At 48.4% G+C, this 20,715-nt stretch overlaps 1 long non-coding RNA gene across 2 annotated transcripts in view; it reads left to right on the top strand.

Moving 5' to 3' along the window:
- Window positions 1-3,390: 3,390 nt before the first annotated feature.
- LOC122464870 overlaps window positions 3,391-20,715 on the top strand; it is a 28,963-nt gene continuing 11,638 nt past the window's right edge. Inside the window, exons 1-3 of one of the 2 annotated variants that reach the window (XR_006289267.1) lie at window positions 3,391-3,641; window positions 4,305-4,390; window positions 11,520-11,635. This is a non-coding gene — a long non-coding RNA (uncharacterized LOC122464870). Of the gene's footprint in view, window positions 3,642-4,304; window positions 4,391-11,519; window positions 11,636-20,715 lie in introns of those variants that run through there. The other variant, XR_006289266.1, reaches the window with a different exon arrangement.

Below are 20,715 nucleotides of genomic sequence, written 5' to 3'. Positions count from 1 at the left end.
AAATTGACCACAGGTCTATCATTAACTTTATCTTCTGTTGATGATTCGACACTTTGAATAGCAACTGTATCAGTGACTCCTGGACAACATGGCTGCACCCAGGGGATGAGGGGTAGCTACTTTGAACCTTCACCTGGTACAAATGCACACAGGGTATAAACCCTACGTCCATGTGAGCACATGGAAAAAGGAAAACTGCTCTCTGCCTCTCACTGGATGTGAAGAGCGGGCGGGGCAGGAACTGACAGGGTGTCCCTAGCCCGCAGCGGGAGAGGAGATTTGCAGCTGATGGGGGATATGGAGCTCCCCACATTCATGGGGGTGCCTGGGGAGCTGGAAGGGGTGTGAGGCCCAAAGGAAGGAGGCAGCATGCTAGCTGGGGTGGGGGGATGGGATGGGAAATGAGGTAACGGGGCACTTCTCAGCAGAGAGCCAGTAGAGGTTCTGGGGGTTGTCTCCAAAGTCAGTGTGTAATACAGCTCCCGTCCTGAGCGTCAGTCCACGCCAAGGCCTGCTGACGCAGGGTAAGCTGTAGGATCAGGGGGGCTACGGAGTGTTGCTAACTCTTGTGATTTTAGCACAGATCTCATGATACTTGCAGTTTTCCTTAAAGCTCCAGCTGCTGGATTCTGAGGATGACATGAGAACCCCAGGTTCTGTTTATATATATCTAAAGTTTCTAGTCCTTGTGGCTGTGGAAAAAACATGAAAAGCCCCACAAAATTATTTTTTAAAAACTCAATGGTTTTTAAGCTTATCTCATGATGTTTTGGGGCTCGGTGCCTTATTTCTGAGTGCTTGGAACTGGCAGCGCTGCTTCTGAGCGTACATTCATTTTAAACTGGCTGCTGGAAATCAGTGGCCAGGTGAGGGAGTGCAGCCTAGTGGCCCATGCACAGGACTGGGGCTCAGGAGACATGGGTTCTGTTCCCACCTATGCCCTGCTGTGTGGCTTTGGGCATGTCATATCCCTGCTTTGTACCTCAGTTTCCCCATCTGTAAAAGGGGGATAACATTATTGAGTTCCATGGCAAAGTGCTTTGAGATCTAGATAAGAACTATGTATTATTGTTATGATAACTTACTTGCTAGGGCTTCAGTTCAAAGCTCTGCGTTTCCTTTCAGAATGATGCCTTCTTCAATGCTTCAGGCAAAGTACTGAATGCAAGCCAGCGCCCTGGGCTGGGTGTTAGTGACACAAGAGCAGCTGCAAGAGACATATGGCGTTTCCTGACAGGAACAGATCAGGTCAACATTTAATAGAAGCTCTCCCAATATAAATTACTTAAAAATACTGATTTACAGTATCGCCAGCTCCAAAAGTTCAAAAATTATGAGTGAGACAACAAACTTCAGGAGATTGGCCTCAAAATCATGAAATTAAAAAAAAATCACAGGTGTTTTTGGCCTGTCTTTCCGCTGTGGGACCCCCCCGGCCCATCCCCAGCCTGCCTGTGCCCCTTTGAGTACGTCTCCATTTCAATAGACCCCTGACGCAGAGAGTCTCAGAGCCCAGGTCTGAGCCTGGGCTCTGTGACAGCCACCCCCCGGCCGGGTGTCAGAGCCCAGACTCCAGCCCAAGTGGGGGCATCTGCCCTGCTGCTTTTAGCCCCATAGCACCAGTCTCGTGAGCCTGAGACAGTGGACCTGGGCTCTGAGACATGCTGCCGGGTTTTAATTCTCTTGCAGTGTAGCTGTACCCTGTGAGACGCCGTGAGCTAAGATCAGCTGCTGTACAGGACCGGACAGACCTTTGGTTTAAATCAGTATTAGGGAGCCGGGGGCCAGGCATTCTCAGCGGAGAGCCTGAGTCTGTTTCTTCTAGGGCACAGTTTATAGCTCATCATGTTTCTCAGGCTTTTGCCGGGGGTGAACGTAACTACAGAACAGTGAAGCCGAAACAGGTCTGGTTTGGGTCCGGAGGAGGAGCAGGAAGTTTGAAGCAACCAGACCTTTTCCCTTTTGATTTCTCTTTGTAATAGAGCTGGAAATAAACTGTCTCTAGTACTGACCCACTTGAGGGAGCTAGAGGGCAATTTACTACAGTCAGCTGGATTTAATTGGGAGGTTTGTGTTTAGAGAGGGTGCCTTGTGATGCGGTAAAGCTGCCATGCTCCAGGCTTTGAGTCCCTCTCTTTAGAATTTTACACTGACGCCCATCACCGTAGCCTCCGTTCACCTTCCATGTAGAAGCAAGAGCAAACTTTGAGCGGAGCAGAGATTTTGAACTGTTTCACTCTACTGACAAGTTGGGCTGGTTGTCTATGGAAGACCCTGCTGTCCAGGCTGGCCATACCCAAGGGCTGGTGAAATGAACCAACTTCTTGGTCTGCGTTCTTGGTGTGGTATGGCACCGGAACTCCTCTCTACCCTTACACTGTGGAGTGAGGTGTCCATCGTTCCTTGTAAGGACTCTCTTAGCATAGGATATAAAGAAGCAGAGTTGGTGTGCTTACAAAGGGTTGATTTATGCCCCCTGACACATCGCTTTTCTTCTTTTTACATAAAGATTGCTAATTTACAGTTTATGACAATAATAATCTCATCCAAGTGACCTGTTTATTACTGCGCTGAATAAGTTTCTCCAGTGCTTTCCCCCAGGAAGCAACAGCCAAATCATCCAGTGCTAGCATTAATTTTGCAGGTAATATTGTGTTAATCTCACCCCCAAACTCCTGCCATGTGTTCTTTCTCTTTTGTTGGGCAGCTTCTGCTTAAGTGACACAAGAAGGATGGGTCTGTGGTTGGGACTCTGGCACTGGACCCAGAACTCCTGAGTTCCTCCCTTTCCTGGATCTGCCATCGACTCCCTTTGTCCCTTGAACAAGTCACTTCATTTCTCTGTGTGTCAGTTCCTCACCTGTGAAAGGGAGGCAATACTTTGTGTCTCCCACTCTCTGTCTGTCTTGGCTGTTTAGACTGCAAGCTCTTCCTAGCAGGCACTGTCTCGTATGCTTTGTAGGTACAGTGCTTAGCACAACGGGGCCTCTAGGTGCTGCTGTCGTGTAAGCCATAGGCCTGAAGCCCTGGAGAACAGGGAGCTCTGTTGACATTGCTGGTGAACAGGAAGAAGAGTGGCCCAAAGCTGTGTGAGAATTGCAGATGGGCTGGGACTCAAAGGGCAGCTCTCCGCTGGAGAGCAAGGGGAGGTGACTGAGTGGGCCGGGCCACATTTGCATTTCAGTTATGGAACAGTTTGGGGCATTTTGGTTAAAAATCCAGGGGAGTTTTGAATTTGGGGCTTATAAACCATTACTGACCCCAGTGGGAAGTGAAGGGACAAGAGGTGCACACCACATGTGCCAGGGTCACCCTGACTGGGACTAACGTCAGGAAGGTCTGGGTAAGGGAGTCAGGGTAAGGCTAAGAAAAGGAGGGGGAGAAGAAAGAGAAAAGAGTAGGTGGGGTTTTTTTGACTGGGGGGTCCCTGCCTCATGGTAGGGGTTATAGTCAGAGTCTGAGATATCGCTAGCAATCTTCGCTGAGCGGAGACTGCTAGCAAACAGGAGGTCCGAGGCCGCTTCCAGGTGAGCTGTGGAGTAGTAGCGATGAAAGCTGAAGTCACCCCGGCTGGGTAGAGCCCCCAGAGCAGCCCTGACCTTCCAGCGTCTTTGGACTCCACCAACCCAAGAGTACAAACTGTGAGTGGGGGACTGGGGAGGAGAGACATGGCTGTAATGCACCAGCCACTCACAAGTGCCAGAAGACAACTGAGGTTGGGGCTAGTGTTAAGACAGCCTGGGGCAGGGTAGAGTCTTGCCTAATAGTGTTAATTTATTAATTGCTGCTGGTTTTCCCAAATGTAGTCTGTTGTCGCCCCTTTTCCTTTCGTCCCAATAACACTGTTTGTCCTAAACCCCTGGACTCAGTGACTGTGAGTGGGGAAGTTTTGCCCCTCAAGGGCATGCAGGCCTCTGTAGTGTCCCAGGTTTCTAGATGGGGGTGTGAGGTAGTGTTGTTTAAGGTTTTTGAGAAGGAGCGCCTAGAAAGTTGAATGGGGCTGTTTTGCAGCTGAAAATACCTGGTAGAAGAGTTACAGTAATCATCATAATCATAGTGTTTGGGCCTAAGCATTAGCCATATTCAAGGCCTTAGGGTTTTTTTTTATTGTTAGTAGGCAAAATGGATGAGGACTCAGGTATTTCCTTGGTGCCTACTGTGTTAAGGGAAAAGGACTTTGTTCTTTCTTTGTAAATGACCAGGATTATAGCAAATAACAGGAGCTAGTCTTTTTGCTCACAGTTCCAAGCCTCTCCAGCTAGCACTCTGCCCAAAACTCTCTTCCCCGGCTTTTTCTCACACAGGTGCAGTCCAGTGAATCTCCTGCCCCTGTGCTTGTTATCAGAACCGCAGGAAATCCCTTGGTCTTCATGGCCCTGCCACTGTCCAGGTTTGTATATATGGTCTGGTCCCTGGTCAGTGGTTTCCCATTGTATCCGCTAGTACTAACCATAGAGACGTTTAATTGTTCCTTCATTTAGCCTGAATGGATGACAGCCACCATGCTCAACAGACGGAATGAGGCAGTGTGACTGACTGATGCACAGCATAACAATTCATGTATTTGATCACAACTGGACCCATATTTTCCTCTCTGAGGCATTTTGCAGCTCATACTGGTTTCACCGGGAGTAACAAGCATGTATCCAAGGATGGAATTTGGCCTGTAGTATTCTAAGGAAATACTCCAACTGTTTCCACATGGCATTCTCATTTTGCAATGCAAAGTGTAACAGTATTGTTCCTTATCTGACATGTACGCTCAGATCAGGCCAGTTTCAAATAGTGAGTCTTCTTATTTCAACCCCCTGGCACGATTAACATTGATCTGGCCCACCTTATCTGGAAATATTAACTATTGAAACCAGTGCAGAATGTCTCCTGCAGATAAACATGATTCCCATCACTGGAGGTTTTGAAGAACAGGTTGGACAAACACCTGTCAGGGATGGCCTAGGTTTACTTGGTCCTGTCTCATCGCAGAGGGAGGCACTAGATAATCTCTCAAGGTCCCTTCCAGCCTGATAGTTCTATGGTTCTGTGGTTTCTATGAAGCGCAGAGGGTGCCCCAAGGGGTGTTTTCTGCTTCATGATATCACATTCAGTAATAGTTTCTTTAGGTGCAGGGACCCCTTGCATGAGACCGGGGCTGGGTGGGAAATCATCTTCCTGCCCTGTGAGAATTTTCAAGAGTTCAAATACTTTTCCTGTCCCAAATCAGGACAAGAAATTGAACTGCGATGTTGTTGCTTCAGAAAAGTTTTCGGTAGGAGTCAATCAAAATGTTTTGTTTCAATTTTGACCTTTTTTCTTTTTTTTTACAACTGGTTTTGTTGTTGTTGTTGTCTAGCTTAGCTAAAATTTCAAAAGGAAAAGTCACTTTGACTTGAAAAACGAAGCTTTTTTACTTTGAAAATGTCAAAAGAGGATGTTCTGTCAATTTCAAAATGTTTTTTCCCCCCAGAAATATTTCAAGTCAGGAGATTTGTCAAAACTGACCTTTTTTTATGGGCAGTTTTGGTTTCCATAAATGGGCATTTTTCAGTGGAGTAAATAGTTTTTCAAAAGATTTCCATCCATCTCTGAGAGAGAGAGACAGCTCTTTCAGGGCTGCATATTAACTGAAAAAGAAAGGGGAACCTATTATCCGTAGACAAACATTGTATCTGGTATAAACAAACTGTTCTCTCTGACCTACTCTAAATCTAACTTGTGAGTCTTCTGCATTGGGCTAGATTAAATAGAGGTGAATTACTTGCACTACAGAATCGTCTTGTTTACTTTCCTTTGAGCAACTGTTATTTATTGCAAGCCCTATGCGATTGTCTCTACTGATATGGATTGTTAGATGGGAGGATTCATAGTAGCATCTGATAATTTAAGAAAAACAACCACTCTCCTTATTATCTATGCAGGACTGAGCTAACGATGCGCTTATCTTCATCTTGTTTTTCTGTTGAAGAAGCAAAGCGTGCAGTACATAAATCTGATTTTTTTTCATGCCATTTTGCATCCAGGTAGGATTTGACTTTGAAGAAATGAATCAGATTTTCAGCTGATGTAAATCAGCCCAGCTCCGATTCTCAGCTGCCAAAGTAAATCTAGAATGATGCCTGTTGACATCAGTGGAGTTACTCCACATTTACACTGGTGTAAATGAGACCAGAGTTTGGCCCCATATATACAGTTAACTCATTTTTCATTTGTAGTGTTAGATGTTCCGACTGCATTAATGGAGCAATAGGGACTGCAAGAATAATACATTTCATTAACTTTTGCATGCATTTGGAGAGTGAAAGGAGCTAGTGGATGCACTTGTACTCTTAGAAAAGTTTTAATTAAGACACATTTGCCAGTGTCAATAGTTTTTTTTGTTTTTAATCTTTTTCACATTACCAAGCCTTCGCCAGGGTCCCCAGGGTGACGACTTTACATGGGTTTGTTTTAATGAAGGATCTGGGCGGTGCAGAGGATTAGGGTACCGGCTTTAATTTAGAAGTCACTGAATTTCAGTGTTTGGCAGACTTATTCCTTAAAAAGCATGTATTTTTTCAGCAGAGTGCTAGGAAGGGATAAGTTCTCACCCTTTGCACCCAGGGTACGTCCACACTGCAGTCAGAGGGCTGATGGCAGCCGGTGTAGACGTGTAGCTCAAGTAACAATGACAGTGAAGCTGCAGCTGCACAGGCTAGGCCACCCGCCCTGGGCTCAGGGTACATCCGCTAACTAGGTCAAAGTTAGCTGGGGTGTGTCTACACCTGCTGCAATCACACCTCTGATTGCAGTGTAAACACACCCTTAGAACATAAGAGCGGCCACGCTGGGTCAGACCAAAGGTCCATCTAGCCCAGTATCCTGTCTGCCGACAGTGGCCAATGCCAGGTACCCCAGAGGGAATGAACAGAACAGGGAATCCTCAAGTGATCCATCCCCTGTCGCCCATTCCCAGCTTCTGGCAAACAGAAGGGAGGGACACCATCCCTGCCCATCCTGGCTAATAGCCATTGATGGACCTATCCTCCATGAACGTATCAGTTCTTTTTTGAACCCTGTTATAGTCTTGGCCTTCACAACATCCTCTGGCAAAGAGTTCCCCAGGTTGACTGTGCGTTGTGTGAAGAAATACTTCCTTTTGTTTGTTTTAAACCTGCTGCCTATTAATTTCATTAGGTGACCCCTAGTTCTTGTGTTATGAGAAGGAGTAAATAACACTTCCTTATCTACTTTCTCCACAACAGTCATGATTATATAGACCTCAATCCTATCCCCCCTCAGCTGTCTCTTTTCCAAGATGAACAGTCCCAGTCTTGTTAATTTCTCCTCAGAGGGAAGCTGTTCCACACCCCTCAGCATTTTTGCTTTGTCTACACTAGCCCTTTTGTTGGTAAAACTTGTGTCGGGCAGGGGTGTGAAAAAACCCGACTGACAAATTAGACTAGATCAGAGGTCACTGAACAGTGAATAGCGCACTCAGGAGTCCTGGATTTTTATTCCCAACTCTGCCACTGACTTGCTGGGTGGCCTTGGATAAGTCACTTCCTCTCTCTGAGCCTCTGTTTCCACTCCGACCCTTTCTCTTGGCTGTTTGGATTGTAAACTCTTTGGGGGCAGAGACCGTTTTTACAATGCGTCAGTGCAGTGCCTAGCAGCATGGATTCCTGACCTCTCCTGGAGCCTTTCAGTGCTATTCCCACACAATGTGGGTAAGTTTCATTATACCTCTTTTAGAGGGGACACAGACAGGTGAAGTGATTTACCCAAGGATACAGTTCAAGTGTGGGGCAGAAACCAGAATACAGAATGTTTCCTGACCCCTAGTCCAGTGCTCTGTTTACTGCCACGCCCAGTGTCTCTGCTCAGAATGTGAAGGTTGGGAGTTTTACTGGGAATTCAGAATAGATCTCTGAGTGAGATTCATTAAGGTCCTGGTCCTGCAAATGCTTATTCACATAAGTAACTTTATACATGAGGGCAAGTGTCTGCAGGATCAGTGGGTTAGTGTGAAATACCAAGGAATGGTAGATACTGTGCATGGTCTAACAATACAATACAATAGACGAAGGTTTCTAACCATCGGAGGAGTGAACTTTTGGAATAGCCTTCCAAGGGAAGCAGTGGGGGCAAGAGACCTATCTGGCTTCAAGACTAAACTCGATAAGTTTATGGAGGAGATGGTATGATGGGATAACATGATTTTGGTAATTAATTGATCTTTAAATATTCATGGTAAATAGGCCCAATGGCCTGTGATGGGATGTTAGATGGGGTGGGATCTGAGTCACTATAGAAAATTCTTTCCTGGGTATCTGGCTGGTGAATCTTGCCCATATGCTCAGGGTTCAGCTGATCGCCATATTTGGGGTCAGGAAGGAATTTTCCTACAGGGGTGATTGGAAGAGGCCCTGGAGGTTTTTCGCCTTCCTCTGTAGCATGGGGCACGGGTCACTTGCTGGAGGATTCTCTGCTCCTTGGAGTCTTTAAACCACGATTTGAGGACTTCAGTAGCGCACACATAGGTTTATCACAGGAGTGGGTGGGTGAGATTCTGTGGCCTGCGTTGTGCAGGCGGTCGGACTAGATGATCATAATGTTCCCTTCTGACCTTAGTATCTATGAATACTATCCACATTTTCATGAATGGCTTGAATGATGGAGTGGAGAGTATGCTTATAAAATTTTCGGGTGGCGCCCAGCAGGGAGGGGTTGCAGGCACGTTGCAGGACAGGATTAGAACTCAAAAGAACTTTGACAAATTGGAGAATTGGTCTGAAATCAACAAGATGAAATTCAATAAAGACAAGTGCAAAGTACTCGGGAAGCAAAAATCAAATGCACAGCTTTGAAATGAGGGCCAGCTGGCTCGGCAGTCGTACTGATGAACAGGATCCGAGGGGTCTAGTGAACGAATGAATCGACAATGTGATTCAGCTGGAAAAAAGGCGACTATTTTGGGCTGTATTAACAGGGGTGTCGTATGTAGGACACGGGGGGTAACTGTCCCGCTCTACTCGGCGGGAGCACCGTGTGCAGCTCTAGGCACCACACTCCAGGAAAGGTCCAAGTGGAGAGAGACAGAGTCCAGAGGAGAGTGACAAAAATGATCAAAGGTTTAGAAAACCTGAGCTGTGAGGGAAGGTTAAAAACACTGGACACGTTTAGTTTTGAGAAAAAAAGCGTGAGGGGGGGACCTGATTCCAGCCTTCAGATACGTGAAGGGCTGTTCTAAAGAGAACAGCGATCAGTTGTTCTCCATGGCCACCAAAGGAAGGACAAGAAGAAATGGGCTTAAATTGCAGCAAAGGAGATTTAAGTTAGCTATTAGGAAAAACTCTCTAACTTTTCAGGGCAGTGAATCGCTGGAACAGGCTTCCAAGGGTGGCTGTGGAAGTTTTTGAGAACCGGCTCGACAAACCCCTGTCAGGGATGGTCTAGGGTTACTTTGTCCTGCCTCCGCACAGGGGGCTGGACTTGGTGACCTCTCGAGGAACAGGTGCCAACTTTTGTCGGCGCTGGTGGGTGCTCACGCCCCCCCCCCCAACTCTGTCCCTCCCTACCCCTGTTGGATCCCTCCCCAATCCCCCGCCGCAGCCCCGCCTCCTCCCTCAAGCGCGCCGCATTCCCCCTCCTCCCCGCTCCCTCCCAGGCTTGCTGTGGGAAACAGCTGTTTCACGGCGCAAGTGCTGGCAGGGAGGAGGGAGAAGCAGGACCCAGCGGTGCGCTCAGGGAAGGAGGTGGAGCGGAGGCAGAGGTGAGCTGGATCGGGGGGTCAGGGAGGGTGGGGAGCTGCCGGTGGGTGCAGAGCACCCACCAGTTTTTCCCTGTGGGTGCTCCAGCCCCAGAGCACCCATGGAGTCGGCACCTATGTCTCAAGGTCCCTTCCAGCCCCACATTGCTAGGAATCTGTGACTACATTTCCAAACCAGCTTTCCTGCAAGACTTGGTACAGTACGTTATTAATGCTGTAGCATATGGGCACCCTGCGTGCTCAACCAGTCCGGTCAAACTCCCATTGCAATCAGCAGGAGCCTTTCCATTGACTTCAGCGGCCGCTGAGTTGTGTGACGCAGCTTTTAGTTGTAAGTAATTCAAGTGCTGGAATTAGCAGTATTTGTGTATTGCCGTGACACTAATTTAACCATGAATTCTTTTATTAAATCCAAAGGCCCAATGATATTTATACAATTGCTATAACCAAGATGAAAAGGCCTAAATAAAAAAGAATTTACTACATATTGATAAAACATGTATAAGCATTTGATCAAGATACTTACAAACAGGCTAACCCAAGGAGTGCTTAGAGCCAACTGGCCCGCTCCAGCACAGTCAGGCAGATGTTTGCAATGACCCTTTTCAGAGTTTAGTTTTTACACCCTTTAGCAAGCAAGTGATGTCACTGCCAATTATCAGACCTTAGCTAAGTCGGATGAAGTAACTTTTTATAATACATGAAACAAACTGACCTAACCAGTTATTTACCCTGCCTGGTGCCCAGTTAACCATGTTTTGTTTCCACTACTTCAGCCCAAACTGGAGATAAGAAAGCACCAGTATTTTGAAGGATCACTACAAGTTTAACACAACAGCTCCTCTTTCCTATGAGCTCATTCTTTTTGGACATGTGCTTTGGGCCTGTTGCTCATGCTCATAGACCAACTCAATTTAAAACCATAGTTCACCAGTTCTAATGAGGGACTGTGTTTCTACATCAGGTATATTCTTATCTGATCAGTTCTTGTGTACGTGAATTCTAGCTACTGGGTTTAGTTACTTTTACCAGGCTTCCATCATTTAAGGGGTTTCTCTGAGTCTGCAAAGAGGTTTCCATTAAGAGCCATAGCTCAAGTTCCCGTTCATTTGAATAAACATCCCACACTTCAGTGACTTCACATTCCATCCAATTAGCCAATCCAGTACATGTCCAACATGGGCACTGCAACTGAAGGACTCCGTGCTGGATTTAATTAGGCAAAATGTAAATATGAGCAAATCAGTGCAAATCCCTTATCATGAATGCAAATTAATAGAGTGCAAGTAGTTAATAGCTGTACATTTTAATGGCATGGGGGACACACAACAGCCCTGGGTTTCCATCTAATGTGCACCAGCCACCATCTAATGAGCACCACACACACACACACACACACACACACACACACACACACACACACACACACACACACACAAAAACGTAAGAGACAGTACCTGCCCCAGAGAGGTTACAATCTACATAGAAATGATGTGGCACAGAGGGATTAAATTACTTGGCCAAGGTGACGCGGGACTCTGAGGAAGAGCTGCAATAGAAGCCAGACCTCCCAAGTCCCAGCCCAGTGCCTTAGTTACAATCTCAGAAGTGACCGTGTAAAAATAAGAGTCTAACCAATAACCGTACATCAAGTGCCGCACGTCTGTGGCCAAGCAGTGCTCTGGAAGTTCCAGTTCCAGATGAGTACAGGTGAAAGCACAGAGACGGTTTCAGAACCAAAGATTTGCCCCCTTCTGTTTTCACCTCCTTTCAGCTGTTCCCCCCCAGATGGTCCTGCGCGCTCACCAGCCCTTGACCTCTGACTGGAAGACTGAAAGGTGCTGCTGACTTTAGAGCCTGGGGGACATCCAGCAGGGCGTCACTTTTGAGCAGCACCGTGCTTCTGCGCTACTCCCAAACCCAGGGTCACTGCTCGTCCTGAGGAATGAGGAACTCAGTCTGGAAGGTGAGCCCAGGTCCGATGCAGATGGATGGATGGTTACAGCTATGGGGAGATTTTCAAAGGCAGCAGCTGCCTTCCATTTGTGCCTTTGAAATCTCCTAGGCCCACAGTTCAGCTTCTGGACAAGACACAAGAGCATAGGGTTTGCTAGACTGGATCAGATCTGACGTCCACCATACCTAGTATCCCAACTCTGAACAAGACCGTCCGCGCATCCTTCAGAGGAAGGTGTCAGGCCTGTCTCTACAAGGCGGCAGATGCACATAAAGGGTGGAATGACAGAAGTGAAAGCTGAATAGGTCCATGGGAATTAGATGCTAGGTCTTGTGATTTGCTTGCTCGGTTATAAAGTGGATCATCAGCCCAGTGTGGCTTTGTCAGCATGCTGTGCCTTGCGCTGGCTGGCTGGCCCCACAGGTCGGGCCGGATGTGGCTTGGACCAGCACCTGCTCCATGGGGAGGGGGTGTGGAGTGATTTAGGAAGCATTGCCTTAGGTGAATGAAGTCCCAGTCCCCGCAGACCATTCTCTAGGCATCCCAGTCCCCTGGCATCTCTGGATGGCGCTAACCCCGTGGCAGCTGCTTAATGCTCTCTTCTCCGTGCCTATGGCCACCCCCATGGGAACAGCCTGCCCTGAAAGCCTCACCTCTCCGCCTTTAGATAGACGAGGTGGGCAGCCCCATTGTTACATGCTCTTCAGCTGGGTGGTCAGCACGCAGCCTGGCCTAGCTGTCAGCTGGCATTGCTGACACCGAGACATTGCTGTGTTCATCCCAGCCACCTTCCTTCCACTCCACACATTCACGGTGCGTACCTCGCTCGGTGCTTGAGAGATGAGGCCAAGATAATGCCATGGGAGTGGGAAGGGCAGGGCTGTGGTCTGATGGGCGTATTGCTTGAAACGACCGGCTGCCGAGCCCAGCTGACAGTTGGGATTATTTGGAGCTGTTGTTGACAGGGTGGAGATGGAGGGATCTTCCGGCTGGGACATAGAAATAGGGTTTAGTGTAAAGCAGGGAGCATGAGTCTGGAGAGTTGCGATGTCAGTTCACTGGTACCTTCAGTACAGTACATGGCTGGGAAACACCAACTCCTTTACAGAAGATATACACAGCCGAACGCATCAGATGGCGTGTGGAGAAGCAGGTGGCTCTGGAGAGGAGGGATCAGATGTCAGAGAGCTGTTCTAGTTCCAGAGACCGTCCCTTCATCTCTCTGGAAATAAAGGTCGTCTGCAGGTGGGATTTTCAGAAGCAGTCTGTGTCAGTGTGACTGGGATGCCATCTCCAGACGTGGCCATCCCACCCTCGGTTCCCTGGGTCTCCCTGTAACTTCCCACAGTGCGAAGTATTTAAAATAAGATTCCCTGTCTGGGTCTAATGTACTGAGTCTTTACGCACCGATTCCAGTGGCTCTTCCCTCTTGGATCAGGGGTCCCACAGCCCTCCTCGCTGCTCTGGTGCTGCTACTCCCTGGTCCCCTCCGTTCCCCTCCCGCAGTTCCACTCAGGCTGGCAATCAAGTCTTCCAAGAAGTGAACAAAACCTTCCTTGCCATCGCCCTTGCTCCCAGGTCTCTGCTGCAGTGCGGTCTCCCAGCCTCCCTCCCCAGGACATGGCTTCGGTCCTTTCTCCTGGGCTGTCTCCTCAAGCCTCTCGGCAGCTTCTGCAGGAGCTTCCTCCTCCGGTGCCTCCATTATCTACCCCAGAGGCCTGGCTGAGGCCTGTTGCTGGTGGAGAGTTGGCCGTGTCGAGAGTTGGGCCGAGACCTGTCCTGTTAATTGAGATAGGATACACAGGCCAAAGGGGTTAACATAACCCAGTCACTGTCCAGTGTTAAACAGCGTAAAGCCCAGGCCGGGGTGTTGGTATCCGGAGACCTCTGCCTGCTCGGTGCTTGGCACAAGCACCATTCAGCCGCCTTTGGACTTTTCCCCCCCTTCCTGCATCTTCAACAGAAACAGTTCAAGCCTTTGAAATGTGACGTGCGCGTCGTTTGAACAGTGTCCCTGGCTCCCTTTCCCTTTAGCTGGAGAGCGTTTTTAGGAGGGAAAAACGCCTTGTCTGACAGTCTCTGAGGTGGTATCAAAGACGGTCCTATCGGTCCTCTGGGGGACAAGAGCAGACATGAGTTGAGTTGGGCTGGATCTGCTGCTGCTGAAGTCGGATCCTGTTTTATTTCAGGTGGCGGTTGGGATTTAGAAGGAGCTGGGCAGAGCAGCGATGTCATCTGGGTCTCCTCTTTGGCCCGTTCTGGTCAGGCCATCCCTCAGGGTTAGTATGGCGAAGGTCCGGGGACCCAGGAGATGGGGAGGATGGCAGCCATGGTGGCAAAACTCGCCCCAGTAGCCTCCGTCTACCCTTCCGTTTTGGGCTCGGGGAAGATGAACATGGGGATGAGGGGGGCTGCACAAAGGAAACTTAGCACAGCACCTTTGCATGCCCCTGTCGTCCTGTCTGGGGGAAGGAGGGGTGGGGTCAATTGCCCTGTGCTATGCTAGAGTAGCCCAAGGGCTGCTCTAGTTTCAATTGGGCTGCAACCGCCACAGGGAGCCAAAAGTGCAAGTGGAGATCAGTGACCTGTCATGCCTCCTTTCCCCCAGCCACTGCCTCGTCCCCCTGCTAGGCCAGTGGCAAAGTGCGCTACGTCAGCTCTAGTCCCCTGTAGGACCAGCCTCACGCTGTCCTCCCCGGGCTGGCTTAGAACTAGGTTACACTGGCAGGGAACCCCGGCCACCCCATCAGGAGCTCTGGAGACTGCATAGCTAGGATGGTTGTAGGGAATTCATGCCGCATGCATGCGTTCCAGGAGCCAGCCTGCCACACCTCCCCCCGCGTTTATTAGTGTTGTGGGGCACCATGTGGAACATCTTTCGGATGGCCTGGGATCGGAGCAGTGACTCTCACGTCTCGCTGCTCTGCCAGGCCAGGGTCATATTTGGGTTTTATATTCATATTAGAGAGAGGCAGGAGGGTCCAGTGGTTAGGGTGCTAACATGGCACTAGAGAGTGGGGTTCAACTCCCTGCTCTGCCACAGATTTCCCGTGTGACCGTTGGCAAGTCACTTATCCGCTCTGGGCCTCAGTTTCCCAATCTGTACAATGGGGATCATAGCTCTGTCCCACCTCCCAGGGTGTTGTGAGGGGCTGTACATTAGAGATGGTGAGTTGTTTGGATACTATCGCAGTAGAGGCTGTATAAAACAGACAGTCACCTCACGGGTCCCCTTTCCCTGTGCCTTCTGGGGACTCCCCGGAGCAGTAGCAGCGGGACAGTAAACAACTGAGCCGGGCCTAGGAGAGTAACTGGGATCTAACAAACAGAGAGGGTCTGGAAATTAGGGCTCCAAACACCCTAAACGTGACTGTTTTCGATCCCGTGCTTATGCCTTCCAGTTGCGTGCAGTCAGGAAACGGGTTTAATTTAGAATGATGTATAGCAGCCTCCCACAGAGACACCTCGTGGCTGCATGACGTACTGCCAGCAGCCTCCACCCAGCTGGGGCCGTGGGTGTGCTCGTGGCCGGCTGCTCTTCTTTAAAGGGTTTTGCCGGTGCCCTGCCAGTATATGCACCCCGAACCCAGGGCACCAGCGGCTCCCTAGTCCCTCTGCACTGCCAACAATTCAGGCTGTGGCCACAGCCCAGCCCCAAGTCCTAAAGCAAAACACTAGCTGCTGAAATACATCACCGAAGAAATTTCATTAAATGCATTCCATAGAGAAGAATTTAAAGAATCAATTTGTACTTAATTATCTTCCATGTGATCGTCAATACGTGTCTCCCTTTGCAGGGAGTGGATGAATCTTCTAACTGCATTTGGTCTTTTCCCTTCAGCAACAATTGAGCCGCATAACAAGGAATAAATATATTGCCTCAGAACTTTGCACGGCCATAATAGGGGCAATTCTGCATGGAGATTAAATAAAACAATTCCACGTGTACAGCAAAGCTGCCAGCCCTGTGCTTGTGGCTGTTCTGTTCTGCAGCTAGCCGGGGATATTAACAGCTTTTCACTGGAAAAAACAAACCAACAAAAAACAACCCTGCTGTGACCTTGCTGAAACCAGCCTTTAAGATCCAGTGTCTACCCAAGGAAGAGACGACGATGATGATGAGGGAGGTTCCTTTCAAGAAGAGCTTTTAGAAACAAGAGACAGCATCCCTCAAAACATGTAGCTCCTCACATCAGGTCAGCTGCAGAAGGAACCTGCTTTTTAAAATGTCTGTCTGGTAAATAAAACGTTTTAGCAAGAGGAGGAAAATCCTCCAGAAGGGACTGGGTATTTATATTGATAAGAGGATCCTCAAGAGTTATAATAATAAGAATTAAAAAATAATTCAGAAGTTCTAGAAGGCTGGTCCAGGAGCTAGGGCACTTGAATTCAATTTCCGGCTGAACCACAGACTTCTTGAGTGACCTTGGGCAAGTCACTTAGTCTCTCTGTGCCTCTGCTTCCTATTAGTAAAATGGGAATAATGCCCTGCCTTCAAAGGGTGTTGGGAGGATAAATACATTATAGATTGGGGAGTGCTTTGAGATGTACTGATAGAAAACACTTTATAAGAGCTAGGTATTATTATATAAACTCACATGCTTCGGGGCCTAAACTAACCTCTAGCTACTGAGGTCAGGAAGGAATTTTCTCTCGGGGCAGCTTACCCCATCATGGCTTCTTGCAGGATTTCTACACCTTCCTCTGAAGCAACTGGTGATGAACACTGCTGGAGACAGAATCCTGGACTAGCTGGACCAGGAGTCTGAGCCAGTCTGACTGCTCCTGTGTTCTAGAGTTAGTTGGAAATTTACTGTTGGATTTATTTTTTTTGTTGTTGGAAAATGTGATCTATGCAAGATCAGAATCCTCTGATTTTGCAAAAAAAAAAAAAATTCAGTTTTCCTTTGGGAAATTAAACAAAACTTTTTTGTTCTCAGATACTGTGGTGATGAGTGTGGTATAAAAACCTATATAGAATAGAATAGATTCAACCCTAATCTCTGCATCCCTGAGCTGCCACGGTGACTAATGGGAACTGTAAGTTAGGTACCTCATGCGGACATTCCCCACTATGGGCTGGACCCCATTTCCCATGATGCGTTGCAGTCACAGATTCCCCTGATGCACTGTGGGAGTTCAGAAGAAAGTGAAATAATGTTGCATAGTCCAAAAATTTCCTCCCCAAGCCAGATAGAAAGTGCCAGGCAGTGGGAAGCCATATGGGCAGCCCTTAATCCTATTGAGTTAATGAAGAAACTGCTGGAGATTAAAAAGCTTTCCCTGTACTGGGTTTGCTTCCTCCACCGATTGATTCTCAGTAGAGCTGGTTCAAAAATTTTCAGTGTAACAGCTTTCCCTCACAAACAGCGGTGCCACTGAAAACTGTTCCTGTTTCACAGGAACGTGACGGTTTTGACTATATTCTGTGAAAAGTTTAAAAACCATTCAAAATGGAACATTTCATTTCAACTTCACTTCACTTCTCAATTCCTTTTCCCATTTACGTGGTGTTGGAGGTGCCCACATTTCTTCCCCACCCCTACCAGCCCATGGCACAGGCTCAAAGGTCTTGGCGTTCCGGTTCTTTTTTCTTCAAACTTCTCTTGATGGTTTTTCCATTATGTCCTTGGTCTTCCATCTCCTTTCTTGCTGTCCTTTTCCTCCCATGCTTTCTTTGCTAGTCACCTTCTCCCATTCTTACCACATGTCCACATGTGCGCTCCAGCCGATCTATCACTGAGAGTCCCAAATTCATCTCCCCACTAATTTCTTCCATGTGCACTCTATCTACCCTCCCTTTGTCTGCCATTCTCCTCAGTATATTTTCTTCTCCCTGTATCCTCTTCCATCGCTGTAAGACCCACCTTCCCCATACATTGTGTCCCTTCTGAATTCAGGTTCTCAAAAGGGGGGCCTGGCCCCCCTGTTTAAAAATGGGGGGGGGAGGCTATTTGGCCCCTCCATCTCCAATGCCAATGGTTGAAATTGTAGCTTGGATGGATCCACAAGCAGGGGTCTCTCTGCGGAACTGGAAGACGGTAAATACTCGTCAAACACTAGATCCCATTTCATGGTGCTGAGGTAGGTCTGGTGATAGAAGCATGCTGCCATCTGTCGCTAATTGACCTGAGGGCCCCTGGCTCCTGTTCCTAGGGATGGCAGCTTGCTTTGGAATCCCAGCAGTGAAGGAGAACGGCCTTATCCCCTAAGCCACTTGATTCTGAGCAAATTGTGACTCTCCTATTAACGTAACTGCAGATTTTATTGCAAAGCTGCCGTGATAGCAAATTAGCGCCAGACCGTAAATCCCCATCGGAAGTGCCATGTGTCTGAGTGGCAAGGATGCTGTGGGGCTGCAACACTGGAGACCCACAGGGAGGCCGACGTCAGTAACCTGGAGGATTTTCTCTGGCACATGTAAGCCAACGTCTGTTTCATTCTGTTCTATCTGGTGAATTTAAATGGAGCGCAGTCTGAGTGCGGGAGGGCTGGTTTGTGAAGGGTTCTTTGAATGGCGAACATTTCTGGGGAAGGCTCAGATAATGCTGGTGGGAGCCAGTGAACGAAAGGCAGAGTTTAAGAGCTGGCAATCAAAGTAATGTGGTGTTTCCCACAGGAAGCCCTGTCTTGAGGGATTTACTCAGTTTCACTAGTTCCAAGTTGCATAAACATTTTGACTAGTACCCGTTTGCATCTAGGGAGAGATGATGTCCTTAGACCCAGCCCTCAGCAATGGGAGGTGTATAGGTTACACCATCCCAGGAGGCATTGTGCTCCAGAGACACCCCTCTGAGTCACACTGTCTCCCTTGCTTGCCCGCCCCTCCTTGGTAGAGGGGTAGGAATTTGCTCCAGGCCTGCACCGGCTGGAAATTGCCACACCCCATGCAGCAGCTCCGCTGTGCTGGGAGTGAGTGAGGCGTGAGCAATTCCCCGCCCTCATGGACTGGAGGTAGTGAGTGAGAGGGCAGCCCTTTGCTTACTGCCCTGCCTTGCACCCACGGCCCAAACAGACTGTGTAGGGATGAAGAGTGGAGGGGGTCTTCATACTCTGGCTTACTTACCTGCGCAGGTGCTGGCAGAAAGGGCAGATTAAACTGCCCACATGAGCTGTTGTGGGAGTGAATGTCAAACTTGGCCATGGTGTATTTGCTACTGGGTGAAGCAGGGGGAGGCTAGGTCCCCCCCCGCATCTGACAGCCACATGTGGGTGAATGAGCCAGGCAAGAATCCAATCGCATCCTTTGCGACTAGGACCAGGAAAGCGATGACTTTGTGCTGCATCTGACAAGAGAAAATTCAATGTGAGCTCTGCACCAGCCAATAGATCTCCCAGGAGCCCCAGGTGTCTGGGCACAGCGCCTTGACCAGGGGAAGACAAGGATGAACGTTTTCTTAGCGTCTCTGATCTTCCTTATTCCGTCTCCCTCCCTGAGTGATTCAAAGCCCCATTGGCTTCCTGTAGCCCTGCCCTCCCTGGTTTTCAGTGCTACGCTCACCCAGGCAGGGGTTTCTCAGCAAGGAAAGCGGGTGGTGAACTCTAAATACCTCTGAACTGCTCACAATCAAACCACACAGTAGGGGGAAAAAAATAAGAGCCTTGCAGAACCAGATGGAGTAAATGATAATAATGACTGAGCATCCTGAACGATGATTTATAGCAGCCAAGAGATCTGAGATCTCTAGAGCAGAGAAGATTGAACAGCGGGAAGAATAAGTGTAGAGTAGCTTGTACTTTCTGCGCTTAATATTCCAGGGAGGGCTCCAGCTCTTGTAAAACACCCTGCGGGTTAGTTTGAGAGTAGAAGGAGGGGTACTGAACTGTCTAGCCCTGTGCAGGTGGCTGTGTGACAGGTATCCTAGAGGACGGTGCGCAGCTGGGTAATGGCAATAGCAGGGTTTTCCAAAGAGCACGTCCCTGGAGGTGGGGTGAGCATTGATCTCATTGGCATTCAGCCCCACTGGTGCAGCATGATCGGGATGCAGAGCGCATCGAACACAGGGTGTGGGGAGTCGGGGAGAGCAGTGAGCAGAAAACTGCTTTGTAAGAACGATGTGGGCTTTTGCTGACCGAGCCCCTCACCCAGCAGGCCTCCGTCAGGGTGTGGGGATACGGGGAGAGCAGTGAGCAGAAAACTGCTTTGTAAGAACGATGTGGGCTTTTGCTGACCGAGCGCCTCACCCAGCAGGCCTCCGTTAGGCTCACTGGTCAGTAATTCGTCTGACACCCCAGCCAGGCAGCAGCTCCTGGTCTTGTCATTAAAGCACTAGACAGGGATTCAGGGTATCTGGGTTCAACTCCCAGGTCTACCACAGTCTTGCTGTGTGACCTTGGGCCAGGTGCATATCGGCTTCCCCCTCTGGAAAACAGGGATGAAATACTCAGCTACCTCACAGGTAGAGCTACATCGAAACAAACGGAAACGCTTTCCATTTTGTGGGGTTTGAAGAAGAACAATTTTTAATTAAAAAAAAAAAAAAGAAATTTTTTCAAACAATTTTGAATTGTTGAGGTTTTGAAATTTCATTTTCCCCCTTCCTGGCCACTGGGTGCAGTAAAGTGATTAAAATCCAGAGGTGTTGGGATCTTTCCCCCCTGTTCCTGTTTCTTTTTTTTTTTCACTCTCTGACTTTTCAAACCTTACCTTCAGAAAAGCGCCAGAACGGCAGTGTTACAGAACTTCATTGAGCCTTTCACCAACCCGTCACTCCTCCAAGGTAGGGGAAGTTTGAAAAAGTTACATGGGGGGGGGGGGAAGGAAAATAGCCCCCTCAAACATCACTCATTTGATTGCAGTCAATGGCAAAAAAAGAGGGAGAAATAGGAAACCAAACAAAGAAAAATAACCCCCAAATCTGAAACTTTTGAACAATTGTCAAAACCAAAATGAAATAAGTTCAGTTCAAAATGGAATCTCCTGTTTGATTTGAAATCCCCCATCAAACAATGTGAACAGAAGCAACATTGTCCCACCAAAAAACGTCACTTTCGATTCAGCCCAATTTGTTGG

This window comes from Chelonia mydas, chromosome 3, assembly GCF_015237465.2.
Source record: "Chelonia mydas isolate rCheMyd1 chromosome 3, rCheMyd1.pri.v2, whole genome shotgun sequence".
Taxonomy (NCBI): Eukaryota; Metazoa; Chordata; order Testudines; family Cheloniidae; genus Chelonia; species Chelonia mydas.
The sequence above is the reverse complement of the archived record's forward strand: the minus strand, read 5'-3'. Positions and strand labels throughout refer to the sequence as shown.